Genomic DNA, 27,867 nt, shown 5'->3' with positions numbered 1-27,867 from the left:
GGATTCCTGTAAGCGTTTAAAGCTGTGATTGATTTGTTCTTCTGTTGTCCTTATATCTTGTTCCAGCTCATCACATTCTTGTTCGAACAGCTGATTGGTGTCTACTTCCTGGTTCAGTTTTTCCCCAAGACTCTGCAGGGCTTTCGCTGCATAATGGTATGGATTAGACAGGGTGGGGTTCTTGCGTTCAGTAAGGTGTTTCCTATTCAAGCTGCTACCTTGGCTTCCATCATGGCTTGATGGCCCCTTTTTAGTGGAGATGATGCTTCAAACATGTCAGCATCTGCCAATATTTTGTGGTCATAACCTGTATTCCTGTGGTCTTCTCTTTCCTCCTCCTCTCTTTCTTCTTCCTCATCCTGCGTATCTGTGAGGGTTACGTTGCCTTTGATCTTCACAGTGCCCTCCATCAGGGGGAGCTGTTTACCAGTCATATCATAGGGTGTGAGCTAATGCTCTCCTATGCCTTTCTTTCCCGTATTCACTGAGTCCCACATTTGTTTTTCCCTTGACTTCAAACTTTTTCCTTTAAACCTTTTTCTGACTGTTTATCGTCTCTTTATCTTTTTGCTTTATTTGCAATCCGTCTATTCATGCGCTTAACATTTTATTCACACACTTCTATCCCTTCTTCAATATCAAAAGTATGTAGAAAGCCCCAATGTTCAGTCTTAATTCTCTTTCAACAGACGCTGGGTTTCTCTATCTGGATCACAGAATTTGCAGTCTGGCGAATGGCCAAATAGTGGACCAAACCAATTCTTTGGAGTGTTCTTTGTTTTTTTGGTAAGCACAGTTTTTCACTTGATTTTTACTTGTTAGTTTTATTTTATCCATTAATTTCTAATACATTTTTATACTTCTTTTTTCTATTTATTCTTTATTCTGGACTTTTTTCTGCTTCTGCTGCTATTTCTCACTAATTGGTTCCACTGTCCTCTGCTTCCCAGCACTATCACTGATTAATGACTAGTTAATGCACCTCTTGGCAGAATGCCCGGGAGAGCCAAAAACTCCCTTCTCTCTATATTTTAGTCTTCTGGTGTATACTTTTACATTCTTTAACTCAATTCTTTTAACTTTTCTTACCTTTTTATGTAAAAAACTTTAGCTAATAATTATTATAAGGATTTTAAATGTTTTTGTTCTTTATCTATACTTTACCTTCCTTACTTTGTGCACATTTTAATACCCCCTATTCTCTTTCACAAAAGACAGACAGACAAACAAACAGGTGGTCAGTGTACTTCCTACACTGCCTGGCGCCTTTTAAACACTTCTTTTACTAGACAGTGTACTCTTACTTCATGAGCGCAATCTCCACGCTATGCACTTCTTGCTTTTTGAGACAAACACACATACAGCAGCTTCTTTGGACCTGGAAATCAGACTCCCTTCTTATCTTTTATCTCTCAGTTGTTTTTTAGGTTCTTTTGCAGTGGGGTTTTATAATTGCAGAGCAATCATCAAGCGTGTCAGCTTCTCAGAGGCAATTCACAAAACAAAATATAAGCAAAAACTGCTTACCTGATTTTTTGGCCGGCCTTTGTTTTGTGAATGCCACCGTCAGCGTCAACACCACGAGGATCTCCTGACCCCAAGCCTGCTCCTGGCTGGCTCGCCAATTATGTCGTGGCTAATTGCTGGTCTCTGGTCCTGATCAGTAGTTTTTCAGAGTCTAGTAGGAGTTAGTCTTCAAAAAGTTTTCAGAGTCGAAGTTCCAGGTCTCAGAAGAAGAACTTTATTGAGCAATTCAACAAAGTGAGATGGTCAGCTGAATCATCTGATCTTACAGTGGTTGAAACATAGATTTTATACATCTTTCTTATCGCCAGTGTCCAATTAGTGTTTGTACCGTCATCTCTTACACATTGCTCCTCCTTGGTATCACGCCACCATTAAGATCACATGCTCCGAGGCCTTATTTCTATTGGTGGCGGAGTATCACATGTATAGTTTTTTAAAAAAATACATCATATATGTTTTTTAGTACTTTCCTGTACCTTGCACCAACGTCATCTATGCATTACATGGGTTTTTAGGTACTTTTCCAACTCTACATTGGCCTATGGCCTACTTTTGCTCAGCATTACAGCATTCAGACTTGAGCATCAGATAGAGGAGGGGTAACAGAATTCTCCAACACTACCTCTTGATTTTGAGTTTAACTGAGACACATCTGGCTGCCATTTTGGAGTAGCCAAGCCGGGGTAGCGTTGCCGAGGGGTCTAAGGCGCTGGATTTAGGCCCCAGGCTCCAGTCTCTTCGGGGGCGTGGGTTCGAATCCCACCGCTGCCAGCAGAGGTTTTAATGAGGGCCAGACACCTAAAGTGTGCTCTGAAAAGGTGCAAAAGCAGCTGAAAATATGCACCCTCTTGAATCAGAGACAACAATAACTTGCAATTATTATAATGAAACTTCCAAAATGAATTTTAATAATATAATAATAATGTATAGCAGGACAGTCGATCGGCAGGACTGAGAGTTTTTGGTGAACTGACTGCTACCTCTTGATTTTGAGTTTAACTGCGACACATCTGGCTGCCATTTTGGAGTATGGCCCAAATGCTTTGATTAGGTAATTCAGTTGTGTTTGATTAGAGATGCAATTGCAATCTGCAGGGAGGGGGGCCTCCAAGAGTGTAACTGCATCCCCCCTCTACTTAGTAGGCCTTTCCACCTGTCGAGGAGCTCCTTCAAAGCATGAAGAATTTCAACTGATTTAACTATGGAGAAGTGAGACACTAAAAGAAAAAATTGGCGAAAATGGCCCACGGAAGGCATTCTCATTAATGAGGGCCAGACACCTAAAGTGTCCTCTGAAAAGGTGCAAAAGCAGCTGAAAATATGCACCCTCTTGAATCAGAGACAACAATAACTTGCAGGGAGGGGGGCCTCCAAGAGTGTAAAAAAAACAAAAATGAATTTCAAAAAACAAAATTAATTTAAAAATAATAATAATGTATAGCACACAGGGGTGCCCAATCCTGCTCTGTGCAGGACAGTCGATCGGCAGGACTGAGAGTTTTTGGTGAACTGACAGCTACCTCTAGGTAGTCCATAAAAATAAAAAGCAGGGAGGGGGGCCTCCAAGAGTGTAACTGCGTCCCCCCTCTACTTAGTAGGCATTTCCACCTGTCGAGGAGCTCCTTCAAAGCATGAAGAATTTCAACTGATTTAACTATGGAGAAGTGAGACACTAAAAGAAAAAATTGGCGAAAATGGCCCATGGAAAGCATTCTTACAAGGTAGCGTGGCCGAGCGGTCTAAGGCGCTGGATTAAGGCTCCAGTCTCTTCGGGGGCGTGGGTTCAAATCCCACCGCTGCCAAGTCTGCATTTTGGAAGGCACCTGTGAAAAGACTGGAGAAGTGAGACTGCTTGCTCCCAGTCTCTTCAAAACTCAGCCGTTTTTGCTTTCCTTGGCCGAACTCGGCGGGCTTCAGAGCCTGACGATGAAGGTCCACACCCAACAATTTCTCTATTTCTGAAATTGAATGGGCAGAAAATGGCCCACTAGAGTAACCAAGCCGGGGTAGCATGGCCGAGGGGTCTAAGGCGCTGGATTTAGGCTCCAGTCTCTTCGGGGGCGTGGGTTCAAGTCTGCGACACATCTGGCTGGCATTTTGGAGTATGGCCCAAATGCTTTGATTAGGTAATTCAGTTGTGTTTGATTAGAGATGGAATTGCAATCAGCAGGGAGGGATGCCTCCAAGAGTGTAACTGCATCCCCCCTCTACTTAGTAGGCCTTTCCACCTTTCGAGGAGCTCCTTCAAGGCATGAAGAATTTCAACTGATTTAACTATGGAGAAGTGAGACACTAAAAGAAAAAATTGGCGAAAATGGCCCACGGAAGTCATTCTCATAAGGTAGCGTGGCCGAGGGGTCTAAGGCGCTGGATTTAGGCTCCAGTCTCTTCGGGGGCTTGGGTTCGAATCCCAACGCTGCCAGCAGAGGTTTTAATGAGGGCCAGACACCTAAAGTGTGCTCTGAAAAGGTGCAAACGCAGCTGAAAATATGCACCCTCTAAAATCAGAGACAACAATAACTTGCAATTATTATAATGACACTTCAAAAATGAATTTTAAATATAATAATAATGTATAGCACACAAGGGTGTCCAATCCTGCTCTGTGCAGGACAGTCGATCGGCAGGACTGAGAGTTTTTGGTGAACTGACAGCTACCTCTTGATTTTGAGTTTAACTGAGACACATCTGGCTGCCATTTTGGAGTATGGCCCAAAATGCTTTGATTAGGTAATTCAGTTGTGTTTGATTAGAGATGGAATTGCAATCAGCAGGGAGGGTTGCCTCCAAGAGTGTAACTGCATCCCCCCTGTACTTAGTAGGCATTTCCACCTGTCGAGGAGCTCCTTCAAGGCATGAAGAACTTTAACTGATTTAACTATGGAGAAGTGAGACACAAAAAGAAAAAATTGGCGAAAATGGCCCACGGAAGGCATTCTCACAAGGTAGCGTGGCCGAGCTTTGATTAGGTAATTCGATTAGGCTTTGATTAGGTAATTCAGTTGTGTTTGATTAGAGATGGAATTGCAATCTGCAGGGAGGGGGGCCTCCAAGAGTGTAACTGCGTCCCCCCTCTACTTAGTAGGCATTTCCACCTGTCGAGGAGCTCCTTCAAGGCATGAAGAATTTCAACTGATTTAACTATGGAGAAGTGAGACACTAAAAGAAAAAATTGGCGAAAATGGCCCACGGAAAGCATTCTTAGAAGGTAGCGTGGCCGAGCGGTCTAAGGCGCTGGATTAAGGCTCCAGTCTCTTCGGGGGCGTGGGTTCAAATCCCACCGCTGCCAAGTCTGCATTTTAGAAGGCACCTGTGAAAAGACTGGAGAAGTGACACTGCTTGCTCCCAGTCTCTTCAAAACTCAGCCGTTTTTGCTTTCCTTGGCCGAACTCGGCGGGTGGGACTTCAGAGCCTGACGATGAAGGTCCACACCCAACAATTTCTCTATTTCTGAAATTTAATGGCCAGAAAATGGCCCACTAGAGTGGCCAAGCCGGGGTAGCGTGACCGAGGGGTCTAAGGCGCTGGATTTAGGCTCCAGTCTTTTCGGGGGCGTGGGTTCAATTCCCACTGCTGCCAGCAGAGGTTTTAAGGAGGGCCTGTGCCCGGTTGCATAAAGCACCTTAAGTTTTTCCCTTAAGTGTGGGACTTAAGGCGTGATTTCCCCTTAACTAAGGGAATGATTTAAGGGTGTTGCATATAATCCCTTAATGAGTTCTCTTAGGTAAGGGAAACCGTTAAGTGTTTCACGGCGGCGATCCAGGTTTGCCGTTATAAAAATGTATCGTTGCCATAGATACGCTCCTATACACATTAACCTAGGAGCTTTAAAACAACGAATAGCCTAAAGAAATGGATAAGGAAAACAAAAAAAGAAAGCCAAACTGGACTGAGGATGAGAAGTGTATTCTTCTAGATGAATATGGGAAAAGAAAAGGAATTTTAAGAAGCAAATTTAATCCCGTCATAACTGCTGGCAAAAAAAATAAACAGTGGGAGGAAATAACCGAGAAAATTAATGCACAGAATTTAGGAGTAAAGAGGACGGTTTCAGAGGTAATTAAAAAATATGAAAACATCTCTGTGGGGGCAAAAAAAGAAATAAGCATTCATAAGAGGGAGTCCAACAAAACTGGTAAGAAAAAAAACGCTCTTCGTTTTTTCTCTATTTTCTTCGCACGCACCGAGAGCTAACGATAACAAAACTGTAGGTGGAGGACCACCGCCAACAGAATTATCAGAGACAACTAAACTGGTCCAAGACATCCTTTGGGCGGACTCACCTGTCCTGGCTGGCATCCCTGGCGGCTTAGAGAGTGAAGTGACTCAACCAGAGGAATGTAACACGGAGTGAGAGAACATTATTGTCTTAAATTAAATAAAATGTATCTCTATGGGGATAAACGATATGAAAATCACGACAGGCGTAATAAAATATTTTTATTTGTATATAAATATAAATTTTGATTGGTATTTCTTTGTTTCACGCGTTAGACCTTTCCAGCAATCAAAGCAACACCGACAGAGCGCCAGCAGTACGCCAAACCAGGCAACAAAGTGAGTTATTTATTAGTTAACAATTATTTTAGTTTTGTTAATTTGACTTAGAACAGCCCCAATATTATTTATTATATTATATTTCATAATTCCTCCAAAACACTTGTGAATTGCAGAAAGACGCAACTACCCTCTCCAGCCTCTACAAGAGAAGAAGTGCTGGAACTGCAGAGAGACGTCCTACAGCTACAAAAAACAAAGCTGCAATTGGAGATCGAAAAAATTAAAAAGGAGAAGGAAAATCAAGACCTTTACTACATAATTCTTAACAACAAACTGTTGCAACTACAAAGTGAAGGGAAAATAACAATAACATCACTTGACGAATAAATATATTATTATAAATACATTTTATGACATATCTGAAAAGTTTTGTATTTATTTATGTAATTACAAGGACAAATATATTAACAAAATTCCAATAATAATAGCAAAATACAATATAGCTAATATATTTATAAAATATTAATACTAAACAACACTAGCCTATAAATTATAATTTATAAATCATTACATTAACTTGCAACTGCTAACCTACTATATACATTGTATCATTAACATTAATAATAATTATTGTAATAGGCTAATAATACATTTTATTAATAACATTACTACTGCTGCTAATATATATATATATATATATATATATATATATATATATATATATTTAAATATTAGCCTACAACTATTGGTCATACTAGGCCTGCTAATTAAAGAATGCATTTACGATGGCATCTCTGACAACAAATCCAGCCTGTTGGAAATCTTGCTGCAGAAGATTTGCTTCATGAGCCTCTTCTGCTTCATTACCCTCTTCTTCGAGCTCATCTTCCTCTTCGAAGGCAGAATACATCTTGGACATGTTAAAAAGAACAACGCAGGCGACAATAATTTTGCAAGCCCTTGGAGGCTCAACGCGCAGTTCACTGTGGAGACAGTGAAATCTCCGTTTAAGCTGTCCGATCGTCCTCTCAACTATTGACCTTGTGTGAGTCAACGCACTGTTGTATCTTTCCTACAGGACCAAAGAATAACCATAATTATCAACAAGTCAAAATACATTTTAATACACAAAAAAATATCAATAAGTTAGACAACATATGGCCTATGTTTTTACGTTCAGTTTATGTTTTTTTAAAGTTAGTAAAGAGGATTTTTTTTTCAAGTCAGTTTAATATCAAGTTGATATAATTTGTACATCTTAGTTGTCTGTAACATTATTAAATACATGCCTGCGCAGCGTTAAGGCAATTCATGAAGGGCGTCATGAGCCATGGTCGGCAGGGGTAACCACTGTCACCGAGCAGAAGACCACCGTGCATTCCAGCTTCAAAATCTCTCCCGATCTTACTCTCTGTCAAAATCCTAGAGTCATGTGTACTCCCTGGCCACGATGCAACGACATTTATTATTCTGCACAGATGGTCACACACTAACTGCACATTAACAGAATGGTAATTTTTCCTGTTCACATACTGATCTTCGTGCGTGCGGGACGCTTGAATTCTGACATGTGTGCCGTCAATTACACCACTTATTCGAGGAAACCCCGCTTTCCGAAAAAAAGAGGTTTGAATGACATCAAGTTCAACACCAGATGGAAACGTCACGGTTTGGCTTAAATGACGGCAAAGGGCCCCTGCAACCCGGTGAATAACTCTACTGACGGACGACTTATGAACGTGGAAAACATCTCCCACTACAGACTGGAAACTCCCAGTTGCAAAGAACCGAATTGCTATAAGTAACTGAAGCACAGAGGGTAGTGAGTGGTTGCGCTGGGTAACATGGCCAAGGTCGCCTTCCAGTTTGTCAGCAATTTCATAGATTCCGCGGCGATTAAATCGATATTCTCGAAGCAGTTTTTCATCGCTAAGATGATCCAAAGGGTTCTCCCTATCCCTAAAAATTCTCCTTGGCACATAATTATCTTCAATTGGTTCCATAAATTCAGCCATGTCGTCTTTTTTTTGTCCGCGTTACTCTTAAGGTAAAGTTTTCCTAACCTTAAACTGTACTTAGGAAAATGACAGTTAAGGGGCTTTATGCAACACTTAACGGTTTTTAAGGGATTCCTTAAGTGAAAAAACAGCATTTAAGGGAAATTCTAAGTGTTTATGACGTTTCACTTAAAGAAACCCTTAAGTACCATATAAGGGCATTTTCTGCAACACCCTTAAGTTTAAGGGAAACATAAGGGCGAACTTAAGGGAAAATTACACTTAAGGTGCTTTATGCAACCGGGCACAGACACCTAAAGTGTGCTCTGAAAAGGTGCAAAAGCAGCTGAAAATATGCATCCTCTTCAATCAGAGACAACAATAACTTGCAATTATTATAATGACACTTCCAAAATGAATTTAAATATAATAATAATGTATAGCACACAGGGGTGCCCAATCCTGCTCTGTGCAGGACAGTGGATCAGCAGGACTGAGAGTTGTTGGTGAACTGACAGCTACCTCTTGATTTTGAGTTTAACTGCGACACATCTGGCTGCCATTTTGGAGTAGCCAAGCCGGGGTAGCGTTGCCGAGGGGTCTAAGGCGCTGGATTTAGGCTCCAGGCTCCAGTCTCTTCGGGGGCGTGGGTCCGAATCCCACTGCTGCCAGCAGAGGTTTTAATGAGGGCCAGACACCTAAAGTGTGCTCTGAAAAGGTGCAAAAGCAGCTGAAAATATGCACCCTCTTGAATCAGAGACAACAATAACTTGCAATTATTATAATGACACTTCCAAAATGAATTTAAATATAATAATAATGTATAGCAGGACAGTCGATCGGCAGGACTGAGAGTTTTTGGTGAACTGACAGCTACCTCTTGATTTTGAGTTTAACTGCGACACATCTGGCTGCCATTTTGGAGTATGGCCCAAATGCTTTGATTAGGTAATTCAGTTGTGTTTGATTAGAGATGGAATTGCAATCTGCATGGAGGGGGGCCTCCAAGAGTGTAACTGCATCCCCCCTCTACTTAGTAGGCCTTTCCACCTGTCGAGGAGCTCCTTCAAAGCATGAAGAATTTCAACTGATTTAACTATGGAGAAATGAGACACTAAAAGAAAAAATTGGCGAAAATGGCCCACAGAAGGCATTCTCACAAGGTAGCGTGGCTGAGCGCTCTAAGGCGCTGGATTAAGGCTCCAGTCTCTTCGGGGACGTGAGTTCAAATCCCACCGCTGCCAAGTGTTCATTTTAGAAGGCAATTGTGAAAAGACTGGAGAAGTGACACTGCTTGCTCCCAGTCTCTTCAAAACTCAGCCGTTTTTGCTTTCCTTGGCCGAACTCGGCGGGCTTCAGAGCCTGACGATGAAGGTCCACACCCAACAATTTCTCTATTTCTGAAATTTAATGGGCAGAAAATGGCCCACTAGAGTAACCACGCCGGGGTAGCATGGCCGAGGGGTCTAAGGCGCTGGATTTAGGCTCCAGTCTCTTCGGGGGCGTGGGTTCAAATCCCACTGCTGCCAGCAGAGGTTTTAATGAGGGCCAGACACCTAAAGTGTGCTCTGAAAAGGTGCAAAAGCAGCTGAAAATATGCACCCTCTAAAATCAGAGACAACAATAACTTGCAATTATTATAATGACACTTCCAAAATGAATTTAAATATAATAATAATGTATAGCACACAGGGGTGCCCAATCCTGCTCTGTGCAGGACAGTCGATCGGCAGGACTGAGAGTTTTTGGTGAACTGACAGCTACCTCTAGGTAGTCCATAAAAATAAAAAGCGTCCATTCAGTCCTTGGGCCGATGGGGCTCGGACGTGGGTTGGCGGACGAGCGCGCCGACCCCCCGAAATTTTTGGGGGGTCGGCCGACGCCGCGGGCCGACCCTCCCCGGGCGCCCGACCCACGCGGGCGGGGTCGGGGTGCCCCGAACCCCTCAGGGGCCCGACGGGAGTGCCCCGAAGCCCGAGGCCACCCTAAGCAGTTCTGCCTTCGTCCTTGGTGGGGCGCCACACGTGCCCCGTCCCACTAACCCACTATTTGTCCGATTGGCCACTAGAGTGACCAGACCCCCCCCCCCCCCCCCACGAACCTACTATTTGTCCAATAACCCACTATATTTACCAAAAGTCCCGTGACCGACAGGGGTTTTTTCGGGTCGGAAAAAAAGGTTTCTCCGATCTTCTCGAAACTCTGGATTCTGATAGAGGATGAAGAGAATTAAACTTGAGGGCAAAAATGGAGGCTCTAGACCCTTCCTGACCAGAGCTATGGATATCCCACGTAGCATTTTTTCAATGGAAAAAAATAGTGGGTTCGTGGACGGTGGAATTTTGGGGTGGCTCTTGGTGCCACGGACTCAGGGGGGCCCACTGAGTGCAGTAAAATGGTTTTCATCAAAATATCTCGAAAGCTCAGCTTAAAAACCACGTGTCCACGAAGCCACTTTTTGTCCAATAACCCACTATTTTTGTAAAATGCTAACCCGCTCTTCATTCAATAAGCTGCGATCGGACACAATCCCACCTGCCATCGATTGAATGGGGATTGGGACAGTTTCTCTGATAGACATTTGAATTAAAGTTGCTGTCATGATGAAAACCATTTTACTGCACTCAGGGGCCTCCCCTGAGTCCGTAGCACCAAGTCCCATCCCATAATTCCACTGACCGCGAAACCACTATTTTTTACAATGGAACAAATGCTACGTGGGATCTGACAGTTTCTGTGATAGTCATTTTTTGAAAAGTTTTTTTCTTGATAAAAACTATTTTACTGCACTCAGGGGGCCCCCCAGAGTCCGTAGCACCAAGTCCCATCCCATAATTCCACCGTCCACGAACCCATTAAGTCGGGGGCCCCAGCGAACGGCGATCCGCTACGGGGCGTCCCCGCGGCGCGCCACCGCCCTGGTTCGAGTAAGGGCCCCCGTGGGACCTCATCACCCGAATTTGAGCTCTCTGGGTCTTCGCGTTCCCGAGATATGAGCGATTTTGTTCCCGAGATCGTGACGTCATCAGCGAGCGCCATTTTGAAGTGTGCCCGATGGTTTTCGGCTAATATCTCCGCGAAAACACGGCCAAAATTCATAATTTTTTTATCATTCTTTTCAGCTCAACTAGACGGTTCCACGGCCGGATCCGTCCAGTTTTTGCTTAGATAAATGTGTATTTTCATCTACATCTCTGGCCCCCGGGGGCCCACGGGGCCGTGGGTGGTCTCAAAGTAAAGGTCTCGTCCCCCTCTAAACGAGATACAATTTTGGTGTCTGTAGGAGCCAGTGGGACATCACAAAAAATTAATACGTTGTAATTTTGTCCAGTCACCATCCACAATCAATGGACTCATCGCAAACGGGGGTTAGGAAACGCTTAGAAAGCGGATAGGGCCCTCAAACTCGGGGGCCCCACTCGGGGACGGGAGACGACGGCACTCGCCGAGTTTCGGGTTCCCGAGATCGTGACGTCATCAGCGAGCGCCATTTTGAAGTGTGCCCGATGGTTTTCGGCTAATATCTCCGCGAAAACACGGCCAAAATTCATAATTTTTTTATCATTCTTTTCAGCTCAACTAGACGGTTCCACGGCCGGATCCGTCCAGTTTTTGCTTAGATAAATGTGTATTTTCATCTACATCTCTGGCCCCCGGGGGCCCACGGGGCCGTGGGTGGTCTCAAAGTAAAGGTCTCGTCCCTCTCTAAACGAGATACAATTTTGGTGTCTGTAGGAGCCAGTGGGACATCACAAAAAATTAATACGTTGTAATTTTGTCCAGTCACCATCCACAATCAATGGACTCATCGCAAACGGGGGTTAGGAAATGCTTAGAAAGCGGATAGGGCCCTCAAACTCGGGGGCCCCACTCGGGGACGGGAGACGACGGCACTCGCCGAGTTTCGGGGTCCTACGACTTTCCGTCTCCCTATGGCCTCCACATCTGGCTGCCATTTTGGAGTATGGCCCAAAGGCTTTGATTAGGTAATTCAGTTGTGTTTGATTAGAGATGGAATTGCAATCTGCAGGGAGGGGGGCCTCCAAGAGTGTAACTGCATCCGTTTTTGCTTTCCTTGGCCGACCTCGTCGGGCTTCAGAGCCTGACGATGAAGGTCCACACCCAACAATTTCTCTATTTCTGAAATTTAATGGCGAGAAAATGGCCCACTAGAGTAGCCCAGCTGGGGTAGCGTGGCCGAGGGGTCTAAGGCGCTGGATGTAGGCCTGAGTCTCTTTGGGGGCGTGGGTTTGAATCCCACCGCTGCCAGCACAGGTTTTAATGAGGGCCAGACACCTAAAGTGTCCTCTGAAAAGGTGCAAAAGCAGCTGAAAATATGCACCCTCTTGAATCAGAGACAACAATAACTTACAATTATTATAATGACACTTCCAAAATGAATTTAAATATAATAATAATGTATAGCACACAGGGGTCCCCAATCCTGCTCTGTGCAGGACAGTCGATCGGCAGGACTGGGCACCCCTTGTCAATGGAGTTTGCAAATTTGACTCATTGAGAGTTTTTGGTGAACTGACAGCTACCTCTTGATTTTGAGTTTAACTGCGACACATCTGGCTGCCATTTTGGAGTATGGCCCAAAGGCTTTGATTAGGTAATTCAGTTGTGTTTGATTAGAGATGGAATTGCAATCTGCAGGGAGGGGGGCCTCCAAGAGTGTAACTGCATCCCCCCTCTACTTAGTAGGCATTTCCACCAGTCGAGGAGCTCCTTCAAGGCATGAAGAATTTCAACTGATTGATTGAAATTCTTTTGGCCAGGTGTCTGTCACTCATCTTGTTGTGCCACTTGGCAGACACGCATCTACAAAATTCAATAGTTTCAAGAGAGAATCAAGTCAAAATTAAGAATTTTGAAGAAAATGAAGAGCATAGAACTCTGAATTGTACATAAAAGCACTGCATGTTGTATGTGACAGCTTCAGATGAGACCATTCTTAGGCACAATGCCTGGAACAGATGCAACTTCTGCATCTTTTCCTGCCACAGTACCTCATGCGGTCTGGGCACGTTTTCAGTTTCTAAATTGTCATGGGCATATTAGATATTATGTCATCTCCAATTTGGATCCAGCCTTGTATGAGGATTTCAGATGATGCTAACTTCTGTGAAGAGATGATGCCAACTCTGTTTTAAAGTTGACATGAAATCAAAATTGACCCTATTAACTTTGTTAGCACATATAACTTGTCTCGTGGTGAACAATTAATCTGTGGAAGTTAATGCTCAGAAAAAATACAAGTACTCCACAGCGACTCCTGGGGTCACTGTTTCACAAATGGAAATTTTGCATAGTGTGCCTTTAATGTAATACAACACTATTAACTAAAGCTTAAAACAATTATTGAACCTGGTCTTTAAACTGTAGAAGTTTGTCAGTTTATAAATCCATTAACACCATATAACTAGCCTCTCTTTGTTCTGCTAATGGTCACAATTGTGACCTGACGAATAATCAAGTTTTTTGTATGGACTTTGATATATTTTTTTGACGTAATTGATAAAGATTGTTTAATATCCTTATAAATTCATACATGTTATCTCAGGGAAAAGAAATTGGAATTACATGGGTTAACTGCCATATGCAACTGTAACCTATATTTTTGCTATAAGTACATTACTTTGACAGTCACCTTTGATAATGTCTTGTACAATTATGTTTTTTTAATGCTGCCTAGAAACAATATTGTGAGAGGTGATAAAAATGTGAATTAAAAATAAGTTATTTTTAGTTTAAATACCTTTGAGCACATTGGATAAAGTAAGCAAATTAGAGTGGGCCTTTTAAGAAGTGATTTTAAAGCACTATTGTTGCATATTTAAATCTATATAGAAAAGAATACTAACCGTTTCTTTAGTTATTTACAATGACACTTATGGTTACACTACTTGCTTTTCCCAGTATGGTTTGTGAAACTAAACTTAGTGCCTAGTTAAGAATGGCTAGAAGAATGCACGCAACTTTCCAAATGTAAGATAAGCCCATGCAATAAAGGTCACATATTCCAAGAATTGACACATTTGCTTTAATAAAATTGAAGAAAAAAACGACATGAAACAACATTTAACAAAGCTTTGCCATAAAAATAAATAAATCAGTAGCATTTCAGAACATAATGGACAAAATTAACCTAATTTCAATAGCTTTAGAAAACATGACTTAAATCAATATTTGCCATTCATTAAAAAAAAAAAAAAAAAAAAAAACACTACCACCATTTCAATGGAATTACAATCCTGAAAACTACTTTAAACTTCAAACTACTTCAACCTTCTTCAAACTTTCAGGTCCAAACTTTCACAAGCCAACTTAAACGTTATCTCGGCCAACTTTTTAATCTATTATTTTACTAGGAATCTTTTGAACATTGCACAATTCACATGTTTTAACGATTGCTACACATTGGATTTGATTAAACAATCTTCAAAGTTATAGCCTCTTGCTTTACTGAGCATTTACTTTATACTCATACACTGTGGTTTGCTTAATTTTACAGAGACTTAAGTTGTTGAAGGTAGAACTGCAGCAATTGGCTCCAAATTACATAAAACTCCACAATCATCTGAAGTTGTATAATATGGGGCTCGAACCCACTATCTCTGTGTCAGAAGCATATCACTCATCTCATTGCACCACTGGGAAGTTGTGTTTTTGCAAAGATGCAGAAGGCGGTCTGGGTTGTTTGGATACATGATTTATTAAGTTGGCTTGTGAGAGGTATCATTTGCTCCAATATGGCGGAAAGTCACATAGTTGGAAAATGACAAATGAGATATTGTCTGAATCGGCATAAACCAAGTAACATAATGACATAACGTAATCAAAATTTGAACAATGTTTTCAAAAGTTATAAGCGTTTTTGCAAAAAAAACGTATATCTCAGGAACACTAGGTGGCGCTGTGTTCAAAATTTTCATGTCCCTTCAGGACATTTTGTCGATCATCCTTACCAAATTCTTTGCTAATATGTCAAATAATTTAAAAGATATTGCAATTTATGACAAAATTCTAAATGGCGGACACGTGGTACATCCAATCCTGGCAAAATTGATATCCACAGAATCGACATGACACAAGAAATCCATAGATACCACATTTATGATTTTCTGACAAACTGTTCAAAAGTTATTGGCCAAAATAGCTATTTTTCATATCTCATGACCCATAGGTGGCGCTATTCCCAACTTTGGCATGAAACTTCAGAACATGCTTCCGATGAAATGTACCAATTTTCGTTTCGATTGATAAAATTTTGGCCGAGATACAGCCTCTTAGCCAATTTTGGGTGGACCTCGTTAAGTTTGCGACACCATAACTTTTTTTTCCCAGTAAAAAAAAAAAATCGGGAACAGTACATTTATGCGGCTCAGTCCGAAGATCATTTGAGCACACGTTTGGAGAAAATTGGACAAAATTTGAAGGAGGAGTAGCGAAAAAACTGAATACTCTACTTTTCAAAATGGCCACTACTGTAATGGGCGGGGTCTTAATGTACAGTATTGGTTGTGATCAGCATGATGAGTGGAATCAGGTGGACTAAGTTTCATGTCTCTAGATCAAAGCGTTCAAAAGTTATAACCATTTCAATGTTGCATTTTTGAACTGGTGGTGGCGCTATAGAGTTGGTTCTAGAGACTCAAAATTTGGCTCAATTACTCTTCATGATCATCTCTATAACGATGCCAAATTTCATCATTTTCCTACTTACGGTTCATAGGGCTGCCATAGACTTCCATTTGCGGAATAATAATAATAATAATAATAATAATAATAATAATAATAAGAAGAAGAAAACTAACAGATACAATAGGTGCCTTGCCCTTCGGGCTTGGCCCCTAATAATAATAAATAATAAGAAAACTAACAGATACAATAGGTGCCTTGCCCTTCGGGCTTGGCCCCTAACTAACAGATACAATAGGTGGCTCAGGCCCTTCGGGGCTTGGCCCCTAACTAACAGATACAATAGGTGGCTCAGCCCCTTTGTGGCTTGGCCCCTAATAATAATGTATAGCACACAGGGGTCCCCAATCCTGCTTTGTGCAGGACAGTCGATCTGCAGGACTGGGCACCCCTTGTCAATGGAGTTTGCAAATTTGACTCATTGAGAGTTTTTGGTGAACTGACAGCTACCTCTTGATTTTGAGTTGAACTGCGAAACATCTGGCTGCCATTTTGGAGTATGGCCCAAAGGCTTTGATTAGGTAATTCAGTTGTGTTTGATTAAAGATGGTATTGCAATCTTCAGGGAGGGGGGCCTCCAAGATTGTAACTGTGTCCCCCCTCTACTTATTAGGCCTTTCCACCTGTCGAGGAGCTCCTTCAAGGTATGAAGAATTTCAACTGATTTAACTATGGAAAAGTGAGACACTAAAAGAAAAAATAGCCGAAAATGGCCCACGGAAGGCATTCTCACAAGGTAGCGTGGCCGAGCGGTCTAAGGCGCTGGATTAAGGCTCCAGTCTCTTCGGGGGCGTGGGTTCAAATCCCACCGCTGCCAAGTCTGCATTTTAGAAGGCACTTGTGAAAAGACTGGAGAAGTGACACTGCTTGCTCCCAGTCTCTTCAAAACTCAGCCGTTTTTGCTTTCCTTGGCCGAACTCGGCGGGCTTCAGAGCCTGACGATGAAGGTCCACACCCAACAATTTCTCTATTTCTGAAATTTAATGGCCAGAAAATGGCCCACTAGAGTGGCCAAGCCGGGGTAGCGTGACCGAGGGGTCTAAGGCGCTGGATTTAGGCTCCAGTCTTTTCGGGGGCGTGGGTTCAATTCCCACTGCTGCCAGCAGAGCTTTTAATGAGGGCCAGACACCTAAAGTGTCCTCTGAAAAGGTGCAAAAGCAGCTGAAAATATGCACCCTCTTGAATCAGAGACAACAATAACTTGCAATTATTATAATGACACTTCCAAAATGAATTTAAATATAATAATAATGTATAGCACACAGGGGTCCCCAATCCTGCTTTGTGCAGGACAGTCCATCGGCAGGACTGGGCACCCCTTGTCAATGGAGTTTGCAAATTTGACTCATTGAGAGTTTTTGGTGAACTGACAGCTACCTCTTGATTTTGAGTTTAACTGCGACACATCTGGCTGCCATTTTGGAGTATGGCCCAAAGGCTTTGATCAGGTAATTCAGTTGTGTTTGATTAGAGATGGAATTTTAATCTGCAGGGAGGGGGGCCTCCAAGAGTGTAACTGCGTCCCCCCTCTACTTAGTAGGCATTTGTCGGCATTTGACATTGTCGAGGAGCTCCTTCAAGGCATGAAGAATTTCAACTGATTTAACTATGGAGAAGTGAGACACAAAAAGAAAAAATTGGCGAAAATGGCCCACGGAAGGCATTCTCACAAGGTAGCGTGGCCGAGCTTTGATTAGGTAATTCGATTAGGCTTTGATTAGGTAATTCAGTTGTGTTTGATTAGAGATGAAATTGCAATCTGCAGGGAGGGGGGCCTCCAAGAGTGCAGTGTTAATTTTGTCAGCAAATTTTGATTTAGTTTTAGTCTTAGTCTTTTGACTAAAATGCCATTTAGTTTTAGTCATATTTTAGTCATCTGAATTGTTTTAGTTTTAGTCTAGTTTTAGTCGACGAAATACAATAACATTTTAGTCGACTAAATCTACAGTAGATTTAGTCGCCTAAAATATAATGGGTTTAGTTCAATTGTAATGCATTAATTTAGAATTTCTCTAAAATTTCCAAACCCATATACTCCCGGAGAAAACATCTATTAACCTATTAATATGAATGATTTTTAAGTTTGAACATGCAATACAGATACAGATTTAACTGCTGTTACTTAAAAAATATCTTAAAATGAAATAAAACCACTTTTCCTAAAGTACAACACAGTCTTCTTTACAATGAATGATATATTCATTCCTTATAACTACTTACACATCATTCTTTATTCTTTCAAGCAGACATATTTATTTGTATGAATTAAATATAATTAATCCTTATTAAAGCTATTAACAAACAGTGAATGCTTTTCTCTTTTTCTTTTGTTGCTTGATCAAAATTAAGGACACGGACCGCATTAGGTTTATTGCCACTGTCACTTTAAGACGTCGGATCATGTCCAATGACATGCGGATACAATTGCACTGATGCACATCCGACACACTCAGGGTGCTTCTCATTTCTTATTTATGCATCCTCGTTTCCTTTCCTCGCTTCCTTTCCTAGCTCCTCATCTCCTCCCCTGTAGGTTGTGAGGGAAGGACGCAAGGAAAGAAAATGAGGACGGAGGAATCGAAATGAAAGCTTTTTTTATACATTGGAATACTTGATCACTCGAGCGTCATTTCACAGCGTCATCAGCAGCGCTCAAAGGGTCTGCCCTTATGTTGTTGAAGTTTGTTTATTTAAGAAATTCATAATGAATAATAATAAAGCAAGATACCCTGTTGAAATATGTGATATGTGTGGTTTATATAAACTGCAAAGGTAAATTATAAATTATAAATTAAATAAATTAAAAAGATAGTGACCGATGTGAAGGGGGAGGAGAATGTATACGTGCGTCACATTTAGTCAATAAAACACTTCCGCATAGGATACACCTGTGTATCCTCGCTCATAACTCCTCCGAAAGCCTCATCACTTCTCGATCCTCGACTCCTCGCGGTGCAATTAGAGAATTGAAATGTCCTTCTAGATGGCTGTGCTTGATTGGTTTCCGGGTCATAGGATGGAGGACAGAGGAGCGAGGAGGTGAGGAGGGATATTGAGAAGCACCCTCACAGTTTAAGACATAACCAGCATAGTTTACATGAATACTCTCCAAAAAGGACATTTAGACATACTGTTGTGTATTTCTCCATTCAGACACGAAAGAGAGCTCAATTCAGTAGCCAACTCGCGCGCTGTAGGTGTATTGTGCATGACTGCACGCTTCGGGTTGGTGTGTGCGCAAAGAAAACCGCACCGAATAGAGCTCTTTTTTGCATCGTCACTCTTATTCAGAGATCTATATGTCTACTCTACTCATTCTCCCAGACGTTCACATTTTTTAACGTTTTATGACCGCGGGTAGATCACGTTACAGTAGCCTACAAATGTGCGCATCTACCACACACGCAGGACATCTGACGGATCGCTTCCCAAATCGTCACTATCTAACATTTTCGTCTAGTTTTTATTCGTTGACGAAAATGTCAATAGATTTTCGTCATAGTCTTTGTCATTCAAAACTAGGTTTTATTTAGTTATCGTCTCGTTTTCGTCTGTGAAAAAATGTCGTTGACGAATAATTTTCGTCGTTATTTTCGTCAACGAAATTAACACTGCAAGAGTGTAACTGCGTCCCCCCTCTACTTAGTAGGCATTTCCACCTGTCGAGGAGCTCCTTCAAACCATGAAGAATTTCAACTGATTTAACTATGGAGAAGTGAGACACTAAAAGAAAAAATTGGCGAAAATGGCCCACAGAAAGCATTCTTACAAGGTAGCGTGGCCGAGCGGTCTAAGGCGCTGGATTAAGGCTCCAGTCTCTTCGGGGGCGTGGGTTCAAATCCCACCGCTGCCAAGTCTGCATTTTAGAAGGCACCTGTGAAAAGACTGGAGAAGTGACACTGCTTGCTCCCAGTCTCTTCAAAACTCAGCCGTTTTTGCTTTCCTTGGCCGAACTCGGCGGGCTTCAGAGCCTGACGATGAAGGTCCACACCCAACAATTTCTCTATTTCTGAAATTTAATGGCCAGAAAATGGCCCACTAGAGTGGCCAAGCCGGGGTAGCATGACCGAGGGGTCTAAGGCGCTGGATTTAGGCTCCAGTCTTTTCGGGGGTGTGGGTTCAATTCCCACTGCTGCCAGCAGAGGTTTTAATGAGGGCCAGACACCTAAAGTGTGCTCTGAAAAGGTGCAAAAGCAGCTGAAAATATGCATCCTCTTCAATCAGAGACAACAATAACTTGCAATTATTATAATGACACTTCCAAAATGAATTTAAATATAATAATAATGTATAGCACACAGGGGTGCCCAATCCTGCTCTGTGCAGGACAGTGGATCAGCAGGACTGAGAGTTGTTGGTGAACTGACAGCTACCTCTTGATTTTGAGTTTAACTGCGACACATCTGGCTGCCATTTTGGAGTAACCAAGCCGGGGTAGCGTTGCCGAGGGGTCTAAGGCGCTGGATTTAGGCTCCAGGATCCAGTCTCTTCGGGGGCGTGGGTCCGAATCCCACTGCTGCCAGCAGAGGTTTTAATGAGGGCCAGACACCTAAAGTGTGCTCTGAAAAGGTGCAAAAGCAGCTGAAAATATGCACCCTCTTGAATCAGAGACAACAATAACTTGCAATTATTATAATGACACTTCCAAAATGAATTTAAATATAATAATAATGTATAGCACACAGGGGTCCCCAATCCTGCTTTGTGCAGGACAGTCCATCGGCAGGACTGGGCACCCCTTGTCAATGGAGTTTGCAAATTTGACTCATTGAGAGTTTTTGGTGAACTGACAGCTACCTCTTGATTTTGAGTTTAACTGCGACACATCTGGCTGCCATTTTGGAGTATGGCCCAAAGGCTTTGATCAGGTAATTCAGTTGTGTTTGATTAGAGATGGAATTTTAATCTGCAGGGAGGGGGGCCTCCAAGAGTGTAACTGCGTCCCCCCTCTACTTAGTAGGCATTTGTCGGCATTTGACATTGTCGAGGAGCTCCTTCAAGGCATGAAGAATTTCAACTGATTTAACTATGGAGAAGTGAGACACAAAAAGAAAAAATTGGCGAAAATGGCCCACGGAAGGCATTCTCACAAGGTAGCGTGGCCGAGCTTTGATTAGGTAATTCGATTAGGCTTTGATTAGGTAATTCAGTTGTGTTTGATTAGAGATGAAATTGCAATCTGCAGGGAGGGGGGCCTCCAAGAGTGCAGTGTTAATTTTGTCAGCAAATTTTGATTTAGTTTTAGTCTTAGTCTTTTGACTAAAATGCCATTTAGTTTTAGTCATATTTTAGTCATCTGAATTGTTTTAGTTTTAGTCTAGTTTTAGTCGACGAAATACAATAACATTTTAGTCGACTAAATCTACAGTAGATTTAGTCGCCTAAAATATAATGGGTTTAGTTCAATTGTAATGCATTAATTTAGAATTTCTCTAAAATTTCCAAACCCATATACTCCCGGAGAAAACATCTATTAACCTATTAATATGAATGATTTTTAAGTTTGAACATGCAATACAGATACAGATTTAACTGCTGTTACTTAAAAAATATCTTAAAATGAAATAAAACCACTTTTCCTAAAGTACAACACAGTCTTCTTTACAATGAATGATATATTCATTCCTTATAACTACTTACACATCATTCTTTATTCTTTCAAGCAGACATATTTATTTGTATGAATTAAATATAATTAATCCTTATTAAAGCTATTAACAAACAGTGAATGCTTTTCTCTTTTTCTTTTGTTGCTTGATCAAAATTAAGGACACGGACCGCATTAGGTTTATTGCCACTGTCACTTTAAGACGTCGGATCATGTCCAATGACATGCGGATACAATTGCACTGATGCACATCCGACACACTCAGGGTGCTTCTCATTTCTTATTTATGCATCCTCGTTTCCTTTCCTCGCTTCCTTTCCTAGCTCCTCATCTCCTCCCCTGTAGGTTGTGAGGGAAGGACGCAAGGAAAGAAAATGAGGACGGAGGAATCGAAATGAAAGCTTTTTTTATACATTGGAATTCTTGATCACTCGAGCGTCATTTCACAGCGTCATCAGCAGCGCTCAAAGGGTCTGCCCTTATGTTGTTGAAGTTTGTTTATTTAAGAAATTCATAATGAATAATAATAAAGCAAGATACCCTGTTGAAATATGTGATATGTGTGGTTTATATAAACTGCAAAGGTAAATTATAAATTATAAATTAAATAAATTAAAAAGATAGTGACCGATGTGAAGGGGGAGGAGAATGTATACGTGCGTCACATTTAGTCAATAAAACACTTCCGCATAGGATACACCTGTGTATCCTCGCTCATAACTCCTCCGAAAGCCTCATCACTTCTCGATCCTTGACTCCTCGCGGTGCAATTAGAGAATTGAAATGTCCTTCTAGATGGCTGTGCTTGATTGGTTTCCGGGTCATAGGATGGAGGACAGAGGAGCGAGGAGGTGAGGAGGGATATTGAGAAGCACCCTCACAGTTTAAGACATAACCAGCATAGTTTACATGAATACTCTCCAAAAAGGACATTTAGACATACTGTTGTGTATTTCTCCATTCAGACACGAAAGAGAGCTCAATTCAGTAGCCTACTCGCGCGCTGTAGGTGTATTGTGCATGACTGCACGCTTCGGGTTGGTGTGTGCGCAAAGAAAACCGCACCGAATAGAGCTCTTTTTTGCATCGTCACTCTTATTCAGAGATCTATATGTCTACTCTACTCATTCTCCCAGACGTTCACATTTTTTAACGTTTTATGACCGCGGGGTAGATCACGTTACAGTAGCCTACAAATGTGCGCATCTACCACACACGCAGGACATCTGACGGATCGCTTCCCAAATCGTCACTATCTAACATTTTCGTCTAGTTTTTATTCGTTGACGAAAATGTCAATAGATTTTCGTCATAGTCTTTGTCATTCAAAACTAGGTTTTATTTAGTTATCGTCTCGTTTTCGTCTGTGAAAAAATGTCGTTGACGAATAATTTTCGTCGTTATTTTCGTCAACGAAATTAACACTGCAAGAGTGTAACTGCGTCCTCCCTCTACTTAGTAGGCATTTCCACCTGTCGAGGAGCTCCTTCAAGCCATGAAGAATTTCAACTGATTTAACTATGGAGAAGTGAGACACTAAAAGAAAAAATTGGCGAAAATGGCCCACAGAAAGCATTCTTACAAGGTAGCGTGGCCGAGCGGTCTAAGGCGCTGGATTAAGGCTCCAGTCTCTTCGGGGGCGTGGGTTCAAATCCCACCGCTGCCAAGTCTGCATTTTAGAAGGCACCTGTGAAAAGACTGGAGAAGTGACACTGCTTGCTCCCAGTCTCTTCAAAACTCAGCCGTTTTTGCTTTCCTTGGCCGAACTCGGCGGGCTTCAGAGCCTGACGATGAAGGTCCACACCCAACAATTTCTCTATTTCTGAAATTTAATGGCCAGAAAATGGCCCACTAGAGTGGCCAAGCCGGGGTAGCATGACCGAGGGGTCTAAGGCGCTGGATTTAGGCTCCAGTCTTTTCGGGGGTGTGGGTTCAATTCCCACTGCTGCCAGCAGAGGTTTTAATGAGGGCCAGACACCTAAAGTGTGCTCTGAAAAGGTGCAAAAGCAGCTGAAAATATGCATCCTCTTCAATCAGAGACAACAATAACTTGCAATTATTATAATGACACTTCCAAAATGAATTTAAATATAATAATAATGTATAGCACACAGGGGTGCCCAATCCTGCTCTGTGCAGGACAGTGGATCAGCAGGACTGAGAGTTGTTGGTGAACTGACAGCTACCTCTTGATTTTGAGTTTAACTGCGACACATCTGGCTGCCATTTTGGAGTAACCAAGCCGGGGTAGCGTTGCCGAGGGGTCTAAGGCGCTGGATTTAGGCTCCAGGATCCAGTCTCTTCGGGGGCGTGGGTCCGAATCCCACTGCTGCCAGCAGAGGTTTTAATGAGGGCCAGACACCTAAAGTGTGCTCTGAAAAGGTGCAAAAGCAGCTGAAAATATGCACCCTCTTGAATCAGAGACAACAATAACTTGCAATTATTATAATGACACTTCCAAAATGAATTTAAATATAATAATAATGTATAGCACACAGGGGTCCCCAATCCTGCTTTGTGCAGGACAGTCCATCGGCAGGACTGGGCACCCCTTGTCAATGGAGTTTGCAAATTTGACTCATTGAGAGTTTTTGGTGAACTGACAGCTACCTCTTGATTTTGAGTTTAACTGCGACACATCTGGCTGCCATTTTGGAGTATGGCCCAAAGGCTTTGATCAGGTAATTCAGTTGTGTTTGATTAGAGATGGAATTTTAATCTGCAGGGAGGGGGGCCTCCAAGAGTGTAACTGCGTCCCCCCTCTACTTAGTAGGCATTTGTCGGCATTTGACATTGTCGAGGAGCTCCTTCAAGGCATGAAGAATTTCAACTGATTTAACTATGGAGAAGTGAGACACAAAAAGAAAAAATTGGCGAAAATGGCCCACGGAAGGCATTCTCACAAGGTAGCGTGGCCGAGCTTTGATTAGGTAATTCGATTAGGCTTTGATTAGGTAATTCAGTTGTGTTTGATTAGAGATGAAATTGCAATCTGCAGGGAGGGGGGCCTCCAAGAGTGCAGTGTTAATTTTGTCAGCAAATTTTGATTTAGTTTTAGTCTTAGTCTTTTGACTAAAATGCCATTTAGTTTTAGTCATATTTTAGTCATCTGAATTGTTTTAGTTTTAGTCTAGTTTTAGTCGACGAAATACAATAACATTTTAGTCGACTAAATCTACAGTAGATTTAGTCGCCTAAAATATAATGGGTTTAGTTCAATTGTAATGCATTAATTTAGAATTTCTCTAAAATTTCCAAACCCATATACTCCCGGAGAAAACATCTATTAACCTATTAATATGAATGATTTTTAAGTTTGAACATGCAATACAGATACAGATTTAACTGCTGTTACTTAAAAAATATCTTAAAATGAAATAAAACCACTTTTCCTAAAGTACAACACAGTCTTCTTTACAATGAATGATATATTCATTCCTTATAACTACTTACACATCATTCTTTATTCTTTCAAGCAGACATATTTATTTGTATGAATTAAATATAATTAATCCTTATTAAAGCTATTAACAAACAGTGAATGCTTTTCTCTTTTTCTTTTGTTGCTTGATCAAAATTAAGGACACGGACCGCATTAGGTTTATTGCCACTGTCACTTTAAGACGTCGGATCATGTCCAATGACATGCGGATACAATTGCACTGATGCACATCCGACACACTCAGGGTGCTTCTCATTTCTTATTTATGCATCCTCGTTTCCTTTCCTCGCTTCCTTTCCTAGCTCCTCATCTCCTCCCCTGTAGGTTGTGAGGGAAGGACGCAAGGAAAGAAAATGAGGACGGAGGAATCGAAATGAAAGCTTTTTTTATACATTGGAATACTTGATCACTCGAGCGTCATTTCACAGCGTCACCTGCAGCGCTCAAAGGGTCTGCCCTTATGTTGTTGAAGTTTGTTTATTTAAGAAATTCATAATGAATAATAATAAAGCAAGATACCCTGTTGAAATATGTGATATGTGTGGTTTATATAAACTGCAAAGGTAAATTATAAATTATAAATTAAATAAATTAAAAAGATAGTGACCGATGTGAAGGGGGAGGAGAATGTATACGTGCGTCACATTTAGTCAATAAAACACTTCCGCATAGGATACACCTGTGTATCCTCGCTCATAACTCCTCCGAAAGCCTCATCACTTCTCGATCCTCGACTCCTCGCGGTGCAATTAGAGAATTGAAATGTCCTTCTAGATGGCTGTGCTTGATTGGTTTCCGGGTCATAGGATGGAGGACAGAGGAGCGAGGAGGTGAGGAGGGATATTGAGAAGCACCCTCACAGTTTAAGACATAACCAGCATAGTTTACATGAATACTCTCCAAAAAGGACATTTAGACATACTGTTGTGTATTTCTCCATTCAGACACGAAAGAGAGCTCAATTCAGTAGCCTACTCGCGCGCTGTAGGTGTATTGTGCATGACTGCACGCTTCGGGTTGGTGTGTGCGCAAAGAAAACCGCACCGAATAGAGCTCTTTTTTAAATCGTCACTCTTATTCAGAGATCTATATGTCTGCTCTACTCATTCTCCCAGACGTTCACATTTTTTAACGTTTTATGACCGCGTGGTAGATCACGTTACAGTAGCCTACAAATGTGCGCATCTACCACACACGCAGGACATCTGACGGATCGCTTCCCAAATCGTCACTATCTAACATTTTCGTCTAGTTTTTATTCGTTGACGAAAATGTCAATAGATTTTCGTCATAGTCTTTGTCATTCAAAACTAGGTTTTATTTAGTTATCGTCTCGTTTTCGTCTGTGAAAAAATGTCGTTGACGAATAATTTTCGTCGTTATTTTCGTCAACGAAATTAACACTGCAAGAGTGTAACTGCGTCCCCCCTCTACTTAGTAGGCATTTCCACCTGTCGAGGAGCTCCTTCAAGGCATGAAGAATTTCAACTGATTTAACTATGGAGAAGTGAGACACTAAAAGAAAAAATTGGCGAAAATGGCCCACAGAAAGCATTCTTACAAGGTAGCGTGGCCGAGCGGTCTAAGGCGCTGGATTAAGGCTCCAGTCTCTTTGGGGGTGTGGGTTCAAATCCCACCGCTGCCAAGTCTGCATTTTAGAAGGCACCTGTGAAAAGACTGGAGAAGTGACACTGCTTGCTCCCAGTCTCTTCAAAACTCAGCCGTTTTTGCTTTCCTTGGCCGATCTCGGCGGGCTTCAGAGCCTGACGATGAAGGTCCACACCCAACAATTTCTCTATTTCTGAAATTTAATGGCCAGAAAATGGCCCACTAGAGTGGCCAAGCCGGGGTAGCATGACCGAGGGGTCTAAGGCGCTGGATTTAGGCTCCAGTCTTTTCGGGGGCGTGGGTTCAATTCCCACTGCTGCCAGCAGAGGTTTTAATGAGGGCCAGACACCTAAAGTGTGCTCTGAAAAGGTGCAAAAGCAGCTGAAAATATGCATCCTCTTCAATCAGAGACAACAATAACTTGCAATTATTATAATGACACTTCCAAAATGAATTTAAATATAATAATAATGTATAGCACACAGGGGTGCCCAATCCTGCTCTGTGCAGGACAGTGGATCAGCAGGACTGAGAGTTGTTGGTGAACTGACAGCTACCTCTTGATTTTGAGTTTAACTGCGACACATCTGGCTGCCATTTTGGAGTAGCCAAGCCGGGGTAGCGTTGCCGAGGGGTCTAAGGCGCTGGATTTAGGCTCCAGGATCCAGTCTCTTCGGGGGCGTGGGTCCGAATCCCACTGCTGCCAGCAGAGGTTTTAATGAGGGCCAGACACCTAAAGTGTGCTCTGAAAAGGTGCAAAAGCAGCTGAAAATATGCACCCTCTTGAATCAGAGACAACAATAACTTGCAATTATTATAATGACACTTCCAAAATGAATTTAAATATAATAATAATGTATAGCAGGACAGTCGATCGGCAGGACTGAGAGTTTTTGGTGAACTGACTGCTACCTCTTGATTTTGAGTTTAACTGCGACACATCTGGCTGCCATTTTGGAGTATGGCCCAAAGGCTTTGATCAGGTAATTCAGTTGTGTTTGATTAGAGATGGAATTTTAATCTGCAGGGAGGGCGGCCTCCAAGAGTGTAACTGCGTCCCCCCTCTACTTAGTAGGCATTTCCACCTGTCGAGGAGCTCCTTCAAGGCATGAAGAATTTCAACTGATTTAACTATGGAGAAGTGAGACACTAAAAGAAAAAATTAGCGAAAATGGCCCACGGAAGGCATTCTCACAAGGTAGCGTGGCCGAGCGGTCTAAGGCGCTGGATTAAGGCTCCAGTCTCTTCGGGGGCGTGGGTTCAAATCCCACCGCTGCCAAGTCTGCATTTTAGAGGGCAATTGTGAAAAGACTGGAGAAGTGACACTGCTTGCTCCCAGTCTCTTCAAAACTCAGCCGTTTTTGCTTTCCTTGGCCTAACTCGGCGGGCTTCAGAGCCTGACGATGAAGGTCCACACCCAACAATTTCTCTATTTCTGAAATTTAATGGCCAAAAAATGGCCAGCTAGAGTAGCCAAGCCG

At 42.1% G+C, this 27,867-nt stretch overlaps 1 long non-coding RNA gene and 15 other non-coding genes across 16 annotated transcripts; all 16 read left to right on the top strand.

Annotated features, from left to right (window-relative positions):
• The first annotated feature begins 2,209 nt into the window (after positions 1-2,209).
• On the top strand, positions 2,210-2,298 carry trnal-uag (transfer RNA leucine (anticodon UAG)). Its single transcript is given in 2 exon segments — positions 2,210-2,247; positions 2,255-2,298. It is a non-coding gene; the product is annotated as a tRNA-Leu (tRNA).
• A 949-nt stretch (positions 2,299-3,247) lies between these two features.
• trnal-aag (transfer RNA leucine (anticodon AAG)) lies at positions 3,248-3,329 on the top strand. Its single transcript has one exon. It is a non-coding gene; the product is annotated as a tRNA-Leu (tRNA).
• A 538-nt stretch (positions 3,330-3,867) lies between these two features.
• trnal-uag (transfer RNA leucine (anticodon UAG)) lies at positions 3,868-3,949 on the top strand. The gene has a single exon. It is a non-coding gene; the product is annotated as a tRNA-Leu (tRNA).
• Positions 3,950-4,734: 785 nt separating this feature from the next.
• On the top strand, positions 4,735-4,816 carry trnal-aag (transfer RNA leucine (anticodon AAG)). Its single transcript has one exon. It is a non-coding gene; the product is annotated as a tRNA-Leu (tRNA).
• A 208-nt stretch (positions 4,817-5,024) lies between these two features.
• Positions 5,025-5,106, top strand: trnal-uag (transfer RNA leucine (anticodon UAG)). Its single transcript has one exon. It is a non-coding gene; the product is annotated as a tRNA-Leu (tRNA).
• A 692-nt stretch (positions 5,107-5,798) lies between these two features.
• On the top strand, positions 5,799-6,403 carry LOC143713251 (uncharacterized). Its single transcript, XR_013195094.1, has 3 exons — positions 5,799-5,877; positions 6,022-6,084; positions 6,201-6,403. It is a non-coding gene; the product is annotated as an uncharacterized LOC143713251 (long non-coding RNA).
• A 3,068-nt stretch (positions 6,404-9,471) lies between these two features.
• trnal-uag (transfer RNA leucine (anticodon UAG)) lies at positions 9,472-9,553 on the top strand. The gene has a single exon. It is a non-coding gene; the product is annotated as a tRNA-Leu (tRNA).
• Positions 9,554-16,463: 6,910 nt separating this feature from the next.
• On the top strand, positions 16,464-16,545 carry trnal-aag (transfer RNA leucine (anticodon AAG)). The gene has a single exon. It is a non-coding gene; the product is annotated as a tRNA-Leu (tRNA).
• Positions 16,546-16,748: 203 nt separating this feature from the next.
• Positions 16,749-16,830, top strand: trnal-uag (transfer RNA leucine (anticodon UAG)). The gene has a single exon. It is a non-coding gene; the product is annotated as a tRNA-Leu (tRNA).
• A 2,669-nt stretch (positions 16,831-19,499) lies between these two features.
• On the top strand, positions 19,500-19,581 carry trnal-aag (transfer RNA leucine (anticodon AAG)). Its single transcript has one exon. It is a non-coding gene; the product is annotated as a tRNA-Leu (tRNA).
• Positions 19,582-19,784: 203 nt separating this feature from the next.
• On the top strand, positions 19,785-19,866 carry trnal-uag (transfer RNA leucine (anticodon UAG)). The gene has a single exon. It is a non-coding gene; the product is annotated as a tRNA-Leu (tRNA).
• Positions 19,867-22,920: 3,054 nt separating this feature from the next.
• On the top strand, positions 22,921-23,002 carry trnal-aag (transfer RNA leucine (anticodon AAG)). The gene has a single exon. It is a non-coding gene; the product is annotated as a tRNA-Leu (tRNA).
• Positions 23,003-23,205: 203 nt separating this feature from the next.
• On the top strand, positions 23,206-23,287 carry trnal-uag (transfer RNA leucine (anticodon UAG)). Its single transcript has one exon. It is a non-coding gene; the product is annotated as a tRNA-Leu (tRNA).
• A 3,054-nt stretch (positions 23,288-26,341) lies between these two features.
• trnal-aag (transfer RNA leucine (anticodon AAG)) lies at positions 26,342-26,423 on the top strand. Its single transcript has one exon. It is a non-coding gene; the product is annotated as a tRNA-Leu (tRNA).
• Positions 26,424-26,626: 203 nt separating this feature from the next.
• trnal-uag (transfer RNA leucine (anticodon UAG)) lies at positions 26,627-26,708 on the top strand. Its single transcript has one exon. It is a non-coding gene; the product is annotated as a tRNA-Leu (tRNA).
• Positions 26,709-27,583: 875 nt separating this feature from the next.
• On the top strand, positions 27,584-27,665 carry trnal-aag (transfer RNA leucine (anticodon AAG)). The gene has a single exon. It is a non-coding gene; the product is annotated as a tRNA-Leu (tRNA).
• Positions 27,666-27,867: the final 202 nt, after the last annotated feature.

The sequence above is a fragment of the Siphateles boraxobius genome, unplaced genomic scaffold (genome assembly GCF_051911475.1).
Source record: "Siphateles boraxobius isolate OS27281-9 unplaced genomic scaffold, OSU_SipBor_1 12, whole genome shotgun sequence".
Taxonomy (NCBI): domain Eukaryota; kingdom Metazoa; phylum Chordata; class Actinopteri; order Cypriniformes; family Leuciscidae; genus Siphateles; species Siphateles boraxobius.
The sequence above is the reverse complement of the archived record's forward strand: the minus strand, read 5'-3'. Positions and strand labels throughout refer to the sequence as shown.